The 13,780-nt window shown below is 35.5% G+C and overlaps 1 pseudogene; it reads right to left on the bottom strand.

Annotated features, from left to right (window-relative positions):
• Positions 1–1,001: 1,001 nt before the first annotated feature.
• On the bottom strand, positions 1,002–12,910 carry LOC149828503 (uncharacterized; annotated as a pseudogene).
• Between the last annotated feature and the right edge of the window lie 870 nt (positions 12,911–13,780).

Raw genomic sequence — 13,780 nt, 5'->3', positions numbered from 1 at the left:
AGGTGACAATTGGAATGGCTATAGAAGTGGAAGTTACGGAATAAAATGAGTGTAGAAAACTGGTTTGCAGCAGCTCATGATAATAGTGCTATCATGTGTTGGAGCTGGAAGATGATTGATACTGTGAAGAGTAAGTATAGGGTTAATTGCACAGTGTGGCTGGGGTATAGCTGCCAATATGTATGGATTTGCAGCAGGGTAGAGATGGATGAGATGCAACTACTATTGTAGTTGCAGCAGTGAAAGGTGCAGTGGTGCTGGTAGAAAATTCACATGGGGAATGGGTTCTAACTGTCATGGGCTGTAATACAGGGGATATCCTATGTGGTATACAAGTAAGACATAGCTAATGATGCCCTCGGTGATAAAGGGGTGTAATGGTGAAGAATTCAGCAAGTGATGAACATATGCACATGTGATGCCACAGATAGAGGTGACAGGTAATGATGCAAGGCACACAGCGAATGCCATGGAGGTTGAGTATATGAACATGGCTTACGATAGCTACTGTTGTGGAGAAAAAAAAATGTGCTAAGTGAAGGAAGGGCCATGGATGAAATGTGATATACTGATACAGTAGGAAGTATGAGTGAATACAAACCACAGTTGGTGGCTGGTAGTATTAACGAAAAATATATAAAGGGATATAAGGTTAAAAAGATTATTTATTTTTTTTAAAGAAAGAATGGCTACAACAACTAGACTGATGGTATGTAAATACAGGTTGTGGAAGGTGGGTATGGCATAATTCATGTTGAGCTTATATGAAAAGAAAAAGAAATCTTGCCGCAGAGCAAGGAATAATATTAAACCAAACAAACTATTTGTAAATGGAAGTGTGACAAAATACAAAATTTTAACTGTAATGGAATTCAAGAGATCTTACCATGGTTTCAACCTGTAAAATTGATCTACCTCAATTATTTGTGTCAAAAACTTGTTCATGGAAGACCAACTTCTGTTGCATGCAACAAGGAGAATAACACACGCATAATATGTGATCACAAGTTCTTGAAAGCTGATTCGTGCATTGGTCCCTTGAGTGTCAACCTTGCTAAGAGAGCCTTGCTTCGACAGTGCCCCTCATTGATGAAGTAATTCTTATCATTGACTTTGAAAGTCACAGATGGCCGTTCGGTGCCTGGTGGTTTGACATCAATAAACCTTATTGTCCTGCCAATCATGACATCATCCCAACCTCAAATGTATTTGAACCAGGCACCCATTTGAGTTTGTGAACATAAGGGTTCACAAATCAGTGGAGTGTGTTACGACAATGAAGCCATACATGATACTTCAAGTACAAGGTTTTGATGATGAGCAAGTAGAATCAACTGCATTTCAGCTAAGGCTATGAAGAAATTGAAGAATTCGGTGAAGAATCCTTGAAGACTAGTGTGCAAATGTTTAACTCATTAAAAGTCTTAGATTCTTGTAAGAGCCTTACTTAGAGTGCATATTTAGGTTGCATTTCACCTTAAAAGTCTTTAGAAAACATTTTCTAAAAGAAACTCTTTAGAAAATCTTTTTAGAAAACTCTTTTCTTAAATTTTCATGTTTATTAGTCGACCAATAGACTTATCAGTCGACTAATCCTTTCGCGCCATATTTTCTAAAAAGTCATTCTTGTCAAATTAGTCGACCGAATATTTTATCAGTCGACTGGACAGAATGTCTGTTTTCTGGAAATTAGCAGCAGTCGACTAATGGTTTTATCAGTCGACTGAACAGAACATGTGTTTTCTGAAAATTTAGCAGCAGTCGACTAATGTTTTTTATCAGTCGACCGAACAGAATGTTTGTTTTTCAGAAGTTTTTAACAACAGTCGACTAAAAGGTTTTTCAGTCTACTGATGATATTATCAGTCGACTAACTTTTCTCCAGTCGACTAAGTTTCAAAAGTTCAGATTTTCAAACGGCTCGATTAACAGATCAGTCGACCGACGATAACTGTCAGTCTACTAATAACTAACTATTAGTCGACTAACTGATGTTTCAGTCGACTAATTTTGCTATTTTCCTGAAACTTCAAAAAGACGTGTCTTTTCATTTTTCAAACGTTTTGATCGTTCAAAATGGACAGTTTTGACACTCTTTCATACTCTCAACGTATGGAATCTTTGAACTATAAATATGATTGCATTCTACACTAAAAAACAATCAAATTCAATAGAATTACCTTGAATTACTTCTTGCTTTTCACTCCTATTCATTCAAGTATTTGTTTTCTCACTCACGTGATATTTTCACTTCAGTTTTTCACTCAAATCACTTTGAGAGATAGTGAATTCATGAGTAGAGTGTTTCAACAACCTCAAAAGCCAATTGCATCTCATTTGCATTCAAAAGGAAGGCTCATAGGTTGTATTGTAAGTTGTTATTTCTTTTGTGTAAAAAGAAAGACTCCTTGGTGTAAAGGAGTTGTTTGCTTTCAGTAGGATTGTTACTGAAAGTGGGACCGGTTATGGTCTGTGTGATCTTGTAGTTTACAAGGTTGATAGTGAAAATCTCAAGCGGGTTTTGCTTGGGGACTGGATGTAGGTCGGGTTTGACCGAACCAGGATAAAATCTTGTGTTCTTTGTGTATTTTCTTTGAGATTTGCAAAATCATTCAATATTCCGCAGAAATTTTTAAAAGCACTCTAGTGCTCGTTGCCTCGATCCTAGTGCACTTTCATTTGGTATCAGAGCACAGGTTTGCTATTACTTTGATTTGACCATCATCTAGCATGGCAACTACAACATCTCAGCACAAAGAAGGAAGTTCCTTTGTTCGTCCTCCTCTCTTCGACGGAACAAGCTATGGATACTGGAAAGTAAGAATGACAATATTCCTGCAATCCATGGATCTCGATATCTGGAGAGTTGTTTCAGAAAAGTACCAAAATCCATCAACTGATTTCAGCCGATGGACCGATGATGAAAAGAAGACTACTTCACTTAATGCCAAGGCAATGAATGCCTTATATTGTGGCGTTGACAAGGTAGAGTTCAATCGCATCTCTCAATGCTCTACAGCTAATGAAATCTGGCATGCTCTTCTAGTAACACACAAAGGTACGTCAAAGGTAAAAGAATCTAAAATTGCTTCTTTAGTTCATAAATTTGAATTGTTCAAAATGAAACAAAATGAATCTATATCGGACATGGTAACTAGAATGACCGATATAACTAACACTTTGAAATCCCTTGGAAAAGAATATTCACAAGTGGATTTAGTCAGAAAGATTCTAAGGTGTTTAACTCCTGAATGTGAGAGAAAAACCACTGCTATTGAAGAAGCAAATGATCTCAATACTCTCACTCTTGAAGACTTAGTTGGTAACCTAATGGCATATGAGGTCCAACTTCAAGACAGACAAGAAGAAGAGCCTAAAAAGAAATCTCTTGCTTTTAAGGCTACTTCTGACTCAGAAGATTCTGAAGAAGATGAAGATGAAAATATTGCCCTCATCACAAGGCAATTCAGAAGATTCATCAAAAAGGGAAGATTTCAAAGAAAGGCAAAGAAAGCAGATTCTTCCATTCCCAATGAAGTAAAGTGCTTTAACTGCAAAAAGGTAGGACATATCAAGAAAGATTGTCCTCTTCTCAAATTCAAACCCAAGGACCAATTCAAGAAGAAAAAGGCATTTCAAGCCTGTTGGGATGATAGTGACTCCTCTTCTGATGAAGAATCAAATGAAGAAGTCGCCAACATATGTTTTGTAGCATAAGAAGATTCGGTAAGTCAATTTGACTATGATGAGTTATTTGAAGCATTTAATGATTTATATGCTAAATTTAAGAGTCTTAGTTCTAAAAATAAAGAGTTAAAAACTGAAAATTTAACTCTTGACTCTCAAAATAAAGTGTTACTTCAAGAAATAAAAGATCTCAAGAAGGAAAATTCTTGCCAAGCACTTGAGATAAAAGAAATTGGAGTTAGAACCAATCTCTTACAAAAGGAAATATCTAGTCTTAAAGAAAAGTCAAATGATCTTCTTTCTATAGTGACCAAATTCACAAATGGTTAAGAGAATCTAGAAAAACTTCTTGGTTCTCAAAGATGCTCGGTTAATAAAACCGGATTGGGATATAGCTTCTTTGATACTCAAAATAGACCAAACTATGTGGTGAAAAATTAAAGACATTATTCTCAACCTTTTGTTCATAAAACTAAACTTTCTAGTTCTAATAGAAATGCATCTAGAAATGATTATTCTAGAAATATTTATTCTAAATTCTTTTATAGAAAGAATATTTATTATCAAAGGAAACCAAAATCCAAATGGATATGGGTTCCTAAGACTAACTCTCATGGACCCAAAAATAGAAAGGGGTCAAATGCTCTGTTTTCTGATTTTGTTGTAGGTACACAACATAAGGAGCAAATGGATATTTGACAGCGGCTGTTCTAAACATATGACTGGAAGGCCGGAGTTATTTTCCACCCTCCAAAATAAGGATGAAGGAACCGTCACCTTTGGTGACAATAACAAGGGAAAAGTGATAGGTATTGGTAATATTGGTAATCCAAAATTTCCCTTGATAGAAAATGTTCTTTTAGTGGATGGTTTAAAGCATAATTTAATATCTATTAGTCAATTATGTGATAAAGGTTTTCATGTTTCTTTTGAAAATAATTTATGCTTAATTTCTGATTTTCAATCTAAAAAGATCATTTTTAAAGGTAAAAGAAGAAACAATGTGTATGAATTATATCTAGATGAATTACCCTCTTTTAATGAAAAATGTCTTATTGTTTCAAATGAAATTCAATGGTTATGGCACAAGAGACTTGGACATGTTAATTTTAAAATTATTTCAAAATTATCCAAGAGTGATCTTGTAAGAGGCCTACCTAGAATACCATATAAAAAGGATCACTTATGTGATGCTTGTCAAAGGGGTAAACAAATCAAGAGTTCTTTTAAAGCAAAAGATATAGTTTCAACAAAACGTCCTCTTGAACTTTTACATTTAGATCTATTTGGACCATCTAGAATTCAAAGTTTGAATGGTAGCAAGTATGCTTTTGTTATAGTAGATGATTATTCTCGGTTTACATGGGTGATTTTTCTAAAAAGCAAAAATGATGCTTTTTCAGAATTTTCTAAACTTTGTAGAAGAATTACAAATGAAAAATCTACATCTATTATTAAAATTCGTAGTGATCATGGTGGTGAATTTGAAAATGAATCTTTTCTAAAGTTTTGTGATTTACATGGTATCTCTCACAACTTTGCTTTTCCTAGAGCAGCTCCACAAAATGGAGTTGTTGAAAGAAAGAATAGAACTTTGCAAGAATGTGCTAGAACCATGCTTCAAGATAAAAATTTACCAAAGTATTTTTGGGCTGAAGCAATTAATACAGCATGTTATGTCTTAAATCGTGTTCTTATTCGACCAATTTTACATAAAACATGTTTTGAATTGTATTATGATCGTATACCAAAGATCTCATATTTCAAAATTTTTGGTAGTAAATGTTTCTTGTTAAATACCAAAGATAATCTTGATAAGTTTGATTCAAAATCAGATGAATCAATATTTCTTGGATATTCTTCTACAAGTAAAGCATATCGTATTTTCAATAAAAGAACATCTTGTATTGAAGAATCTTTACATGTTGCATTTGATGAGAATTGTGAGCAGGTTATTCCTCTAAGCGAAGAAGAAGAAGCAATACTTCAAGAAGAACCCTTGATAGAGAGTACTTCTCAAGAAAATATTTCTCTTCAACCGGTTTGGAAAGAAGTTCCTAATCATCCACATGAACAAGTTATTGGTGAAATAAAGAGTGGTGTCCAAACTAGAAGGCAGTTAGAAAAATATATTGCAAATGTTGCTTTCATATCTAAATTAGAACCAAAAAATATCAATGAGGCTTGTGTTGATGAATTTTGGCTTTTGACCATGTCTGAAGAACTTAACCAATTTACTAGGAATGATGTTTGGGATCTAGTTGATAGACCAAAGGATCATCCAGTAATTGGAACAAGATGGGTCTTCCGAAATAAGCTGGATGAAAATGGTGAAGTCATTCGTAACAAAGCAAGGCTAGTGGCACAAGGCTATAATAAAAAAGAAGGCATAGATTTTGATGAAACCTATGCACCAGTGGCTCGATTAGAGTCAATTCGTATGATGCTTGCTTTTGCTAGTTACATGAACTTCAAGTTATATCAAATTGATGTTAAGAGTGCATTCTTAAATGGACACATCAATGAAGAAGTTTATGTAGAGCAACCTCCAGGCTTTGAAAATGAGAAATATCCAGAAAAGGTCTATAAATTGAAAAGAGCTCTGTATGGACTCAAACAAGCACCAAGAGCGTGGTATGAAAGACTACGAAATTTTCTAGAATAATCTGGTTTTTCCATTGGTCGGGTAGACTCCACTTTATTTATTAAACATTTTAATTCAGATATTCTTATTGTGCAAATTTATGTTGATGACATAATATTTGGTTCTACTGATGATTCTCTTTGTAAAGAATTTGCTAAGGCTATGTAGGAAGAGTTTGAAATGAGCTTGATGGGCGAATTAAACTACTTCCTTGGACTTCAAATAAAGCAAACTGAAGAAGGAATCTTCATCAATCAGGCTAAGTATATAAAAGAACTTCTCAAGAGATTTGGGATGGACTCATCGAAATCAAGAAGGAATCCTATGAGTACAACTACTTCTCTTGATAAAGATGAAAATGGTAAAAGTATAGATACTAAGCTCTACAGAGGTATGATCGGATCTCTATTATACTTAACTGCTAGTCGACCTGATATTATGTTTAGTGTTTGTATGTGTGCAAGATTTCAAGCTTATCCAAAGGAATCTCATTTAACTGCAGTAAAACAAATTCTTTGTTATTTGAAAGATACTTCAGATTTCGGTTTGTTTTACCCAAAATCATCTTCCTTTGATTTAGTTTCATATAGTGATGCAGATTTTGCAGGAAGTAAATCTGATCGCAAGAGTACTAGTGGAACTTGTTATTTCTTGGGAAATTCCTTAGTCTCTTGGTTTAGTAAAAAGCAAAATTCAGTATCACTCTCAACAACTGAATCTGAATATATAGCGGCTAGTTTAGCATGTTCACAAGTACTTTGGATGAAACATACCTTAAAAGATTTTGGTTTGAATTACTCCACAACAACTATTTATTGTGATAACACTAGTGCTATAAATCTTTCAAAAAATCCTATTCAACACTCAAGAACTAAGCATATTGAAGTTAGACATCATTTTTTAAGAGATCATGTGTTAAAAGGAGATATTTCGTTAAATTTTATTTCCACTAAAGAACAACATGCCGATATCTTCACTAAACCTCTTAAAAATGAAGATTTTATGAGAATTAGGAGAGAACTAGGTATTTGCTCGTTTTTGGATTTATAAAAATGCTGATTTTTGAACAAAATCTCAAAATCGCACTATATTAGTCGACTGATAAAATTTTAGTCGACTGGTGTTTTATATTTTGGAATGTATCGCACCATATTAGTCGACCGATATATTTCTAGTCGACTGATGATATTTTTAGAATAAGTCGCACTTTTTAGTCGACCGATAAAGTTTTAGTCGACTAAATTTTTTTTTAAAAAATTTAAGTGAAGGGACCCGACACCCCTTGGATTTGTTTTAAAACCCATTTAAAAAAAAAAAGGCATTGTTTCACTTTGTACCTTTTCGTTTTTTCTTAAAAACGAAACCCTTAAACCCCTCTTTCTCTCTTGCCTCTCTCTCTTCCGAAAAACCCTCGGAGTGCCATTCGACTCCATCTTCGCCGGGATTTTCTTACCGTAACAGGGAGACGCCGGAATCTTCTGGCCGTGATCTTGAAACGCCGGAATCCTCTTGCAGTGACTGGCGCATCTTCAAAACACGCCGAAACTCTCTTTTCTGATCTTTGATCTTTGAAAAACATACTTTATGGGTTGTAATATTTTAAACTTATCTCTATTTCTGCTTATGCTATTTTTGCCCTTACTCTTTTTGATTCTGACAAAGGGGGAGAAAAAGATAAAGATAGCATTACATTGAAATTGCAGGAGATCTTGAGAAAAAGATGATAGCAATTACATTACAGGAGATCTTGCATGAGAAATGCAAAATTAAGAGAAAAAGAAAGCTTTGAATGAATGTATTTCTAAATACATGAAGAAATGATGAATGGAAATGCAAACCAATCAATATGTGATATATGTGCTTTAAATGTCCTAACTTTTAATGTTTTGCAGCATATTGATAGGGGGAGTAAAATCTCCATCAATGCATCTAAATGCTTCATCTTTGATTAAGTTTGTCATCATCAAAAAGGGGGAGATTGTTACGACAATGAAGCCATACATGATACTTCAAGTACAAGGTTTTGATGATGAGCAAGTAGAATCAACTGCATTTCAGCTAAGGCTATGAAGAAATTGAAGAATTCGGTGAAGAATCCTTGAAGACTAGTGTGCAAATGTTTAATTCATTAAAAGTCTTAGATTCTTGTAAGAGCCTTACTTAGAGTGCATATTTAGGTTGCATTTCACCTTAAAAGTCTTTAGAAAAACTTTTCTAAAAGAAACTCTTTTGAAAATCTTTTTAGAAAACTCTTTTCTTAAATTTTCATGTTTATTAGTCGACCAATAGACTTATCAGTCGACTAATCCTTTCGCGCCATATTTTCTAAAAAGTCATTCTTGTCAAATTAGTCGACCGAAGATTTTATCAGTCGACTGGACAGAATGTCTGTTTTCTGGAAAATTAGCAGCAGTCGACTAATGGTTTTATCAGTCGACTGAACAGAACATGTGTTTTTTGAAAATTTAGCAGCAGTCGACTAATGCTTTTTATCAGTCGACCGAACAGAATGTTTGTTTTTCAGAAGTTTTTAGCAGCAGTCGACTAAAAGGTTTTTCAGTCTACTGATGATATTATCAGTCGACTAACTTTTCTCCAATCGACTAAGTTTCACAAGTTCAGATTTTCAAACGGCTCGATTAACAGATCAGTCGACCAACGATAACTGTCAGTCTACTAATAACTAACTATTAGTCGACTAACTGATGTTTCAGTCGACTAATTTTGTCGTTTTCCTGAAACTTCAAAAAGGCATGTCTTTTCATTTTTCAAACGTTTTGATCGTTCAAAATGGACAGTTTTGACACCCTTTCATACTCTCAACGTATGGAATCTTTGAACTATAAATATGAGTGCATTTTACACTAAAAAACAATCAAATTCAATAGAATTACCTTGAATTACTTCTTGCTTTTCACTCCTATTCATTCAAGTATTTGTTTTCTCACTCACGTGATATTTTCACTTCAGTTTTTCACTCAAATCACTTTGAGAGATAGTGAATTCGTGAGTAGAGTGTTTCAACAACCTCAAAAGCCAATTGCATCTCATTTGCATTCAAAAGGAAGGCTCATAGGTTGTATTGTAAGTTGTTATTTCTTTTGTGTAAAAAGAAAGACTCCTTGGTGTAAAGGAGTTGTTTGCTTTCAGTAAGATTGTTACTGAAAGTGGGACCGGTTATGGTCTGTGTGATCTTGTAGTTTACAAGGTTGATAGTGAAAATCTCAAGCGGGTTTTGCTTGGGGACTGGATGTAGGTCGGGTTTGACCGAACCAGGATAAAATCTTGTGTTCTTTGTGTGTTTGCTTTGAGATTTGCAAAATCATTCAATATTCTGCAGAAATTTTTAAAAGCACTATTCACCCCCCCTCTAGTGCTCGTTGCCTCGATCCTAGTGCACATTCAGAGTGTGGCAGTGGTGGAAGCACTAAGAAATATGGCTGATGAAGCGACAACCCCTTTTGAGAGTCACATTCATCTCTGGAGCAGTTAAGAAAGTTTTCACAGGGCCCAGTGATACTGACTAGCAGTGTGTGGAGAGGGAGGGGAATTTCAATTTCTTGATGGCTGAAGAAGTGAGTCCAGAATGAACAAACCCAACATCTTTTCTATCTTTATCAGATCTAAGTTTCTGGGGTCCTAAACAATTGAAATGGGAATCACATTAGATTGTGGGTTTTAACAGGGGATGATTTCTTAACAGTATAGGTTTTAGCAGGAAACAATTCCATAGTCTAAAAAGAAAAAAAAACATTTCATGGTATTGCAGGAATATGAACAAATCTTACTAATTACATCATAGTTAAAAATAACATTACTTACCCCTGTATCACGACCTATCACCTGCAGGGATTACACCAAAATCACGATAGACACCAACCTATGAGCAACTAAAAGAATGTTAGTCTTCATCTCGCCAACAAATATTACATTACAATCATTTAGAGAAAGAAGAAGAAGCAGGAAAACAGCGATGCAATCTGAGTTACTGCCTCTCAGCTTACTTCGATTGCCATTCAAGTAAGTGAGCATACCAAACCATCTATTGAGCTCTGCGATGATGCTCGAATCAGCGACCCAACCTAGCACATGTCTTTATATAAAAACCCACAGAATGGGGTATAATAGGGATATTAGGTGATGAATGCATACGGCGGTAGTGCCAAACTTAGGGATTTTCTAAAAAAGATGGATGAATGTTGTGGAACATAACGCAGAGCAGACCAGAGTCTAACATAGGAAGCAACTACAATATAGAATCTGAAGCTAAGGTATACTAGAGATAATAAAAGAAGATATAATGGACAGATAATGCAGCTTTACAGTCATGGTGATGACGCCAAAGCGGGGTCATCAGACCCAGTATGAACATCTATTCAGAACTGCCAATTGTCAAATAGAATGTTGGGGATCTAATGATCATGATTTTCACAATCCAGGTGAACTGGCAGCAGTTATCTCAACTACAGGAGTGTTAACAACTGAATTTTATTTTATTTTATATTTGTTTTTTTTTGGCTCAAGGATTTAGATCTCCACTTCATGTTAATTGCCGGTGTATGTGTGTGTATATATATATATATATATATATATATATATATATATTTAATAACCAGCATATTGTGGATGAAGCTGAGTGTTATATTGACCACCCCTAATAGGCCGATCAACAGACAAACCAAGCAAAAACAAATTTATGGAATTCCTAACATGACTTTGAAATCAATCAAAACTAAGATGGAGACCATATGCTGAAGAAATTACAAAATAACTGGAACAACACTGATAAAAAAAAAACAAATGGAAAAACAACAAGTTGTTCTGAGGCAACAAGACCTTGATTGGATTGCTGCTCGAAGCAGCCATTAGATTATGGAAATGCACACGTCAATAACTTGAGAAGCGTGACTGTGAGTAATCTTTCAAGTTTGAAATAATTAATAACTTTTCGATCATTTCACCACGAAAGAAACACTATTGTTACATCAATGGTGACTCCAAGAAGATATGCAATAAGCCCATAAGCAACCCAGAAAGACAGCCACCTCGCGGATCAAGTATTTGAAGCTAGAACTGTCAGTGTCGTGAGCGGTGGTGTATGCAACGATTAAAACAAATGGATTCTGTAGCCCACAATTTTGCTTTATCTGAATCGAGGCATCCTCCACGATTTTCTTTTTGATGATGGAGAGGGTGAAGCGTCTGTTTAAGCTATGATTGAAGCCTAAACATATGCTTACATCAAAACCTCGAGAACTGAAAGTATATGTTTATGCCACAACCCAGCATAAACATCTGATGTATGTGATAAAACATAACGCACGATAACCATAATACACAGAAATGAAATGCTCGATCAAATTATGATTCAAAATGCTTAAACATAAAGGAATTTAAAAAGAAACGAAATAAGTGTTGGAGTCGGTTTGCTCCATTGCTATAGCATTAGGCGGATCGATCTTGCTATACGCAGATCGATCCTACCATTGTTGCCTTGAAAGAAGAGAAAAAAAAATGAAAAGAAGAGAAAGAAAGCAACAAAAGGAAAATGAAGAAGAACAAAATTATAGTAGAACGATGCTGTAAGGAATCATTTATATAAAGGAAAGAAAATCGAAGAGAAAGGGAGGAGGAGGGTCACCTACCGTGACTCTGTTGGAATCCTAAAGCAGAGAGCTTTCTTTTTATCCTTTCATTGAACCCCTTTTCAACTTGTTTGCAGAGGGTCTCGGTTCCCTTCGAGCAACCCCGGATGAAATACTTTGAGAGATCGCCCTCTTACTGGGGGGAATCGAGGAAGTTAGGGGGGGCTCAAAACGATCCTCTCCTTTCTTCCCCCTGGGCTCCCCTTTTATAGGAGAAGAGGAGGATTCCGGAAGGAACGATGGTGATTCCGTTTGGATCCATCGCGCTATGTTCCTCGATTTGAGGTTTAAAACTCAAATATTTTTCTCGAAACTTGAATCCAAACTCATTTTTCTGAAGAAATTTTCCTCAAAATAGCCTTGAAAACCTTCTTTTTGTAAATATTTATCAAAAATACAAAAAAATTAGTTTAAATCCTTATTTTTTTGTAAATTTTAGGATTTTTATTCCAAAAATATCAAAAAAATATAGAAAATAAAGAAAAGAACAAAAAAATAAAAATATAAAAAAATAGAAACGAAAATCATTTTTTTTGAAAAAAACTTCTTTTTGAAAAATAAGCCTTTTTTTTACTAAAAACAGTTTTTGCAAAAGCTTTTGGAAAAAGAATCGTCTTTTTAAAAAAAAATCTTTGATAAAATTTTTTTATAACAAAAAAAACCGAGGGTTGTAAGGGCTCCCTCCATTCTCTCTCTCTCTCTCTCCTCTCTCTCAGACACTCTCGAACCTTCTCTCTGGGCATCTCCTCCATCCACCCTCCATCATCGATCCTCCACGAGCTTCTCTATAGCCACCGCCCATCATCAACGGCTTGCCGCACCCCTCATTCGCCCTTCATCTGCAACAACCTTGTACACCTCCTTCATCCCCTTCGCTCATCTTCAAATCCTCCCCTTCTCTCTCTCGCAGACTCGACGCATCGATTACATCCATCTTCACCCTTCAATCACCACGCTCTCTTCCTCCACCCTCGATTTCCAACAGAATCACCATCGTTCCTTCCGGAATCCTCCTCTTCTCCTATAAAAGGGGAGCCCATGGGGAAGAAAGGAGGATCATTTTGAGCCCCCCCTAACTTCCTCGATTCCCCCCACTAAAAGGGCGATCTCTCAAGGTATTTCATCCGGGGTCGCTCGAAGGGAACCGAGACACTCTGCAAACAAGCTAAAAAGGGGTTCAACGAAAGGATAAAAAGAGAGCTCTCTGCTTCAGGATTCCAACAGAGTCACGGTAGGTGACCCTCCTCCTCCCTTTCTCTTCGATTTTCTTTCTTTTATATAAATGATTCCTTAGAGCATCGTTCTACTATAATTTTGTTCTTCTTCATTTTCCTTTTGTTGCTTTCTTTCTCTTCTTTTTGTTTTTTTTTCTCTTCTTTCAAGGCAACAACGGTAGGATCGATCTGCGTATAGAAAGATCGATCCGCCTAATGCTACAGCAATGGAGCAAACCGACTCCAACACTTGTTTTGTTTCTTTTTAAATTCCTCTATGTTTAAGCATTTTGAATCATAATTTGATCGAGCATTTCATTTTTGTGTATTATGGTTATCGTGTGTCATGTTTTATCACATACAGCAGATGTTTATGCTGGGTTGTGGCATAAACATATACCCTCAGTTCTCGAGGTTTTCATGTAAGCGCATGTTTAGGCTTCAATCATAGCTTAAACACATGCTTCACCCTCTCCATCATCAAAAAGAAAATCCTGGAGGCTGCCTCGATTCAAATAAAGCAAAATTGTGGGCCTCGGAATCCATTTGTTTTAATCGTTGCATACACCACTGCTCACGACATTGACAGT

Source organism: Nuphar pumila, chromosome 9, assembly GCF_984573655.1.
Source record: "Nuphar pumila chromosome 9, dmNupPumi1.hap1.1, whole genome shotgun sequence".
Lineage (NCBI taxonomy): Eukaryota > Viridiplantae > Streptophyta > Magnoliopsida > Nymphaeales > Nymphaeaceae > Nuphar > Nuphar pumila.
This window is presented reverse-complemented; position numbering and strand designations above follow the sequence as displayed.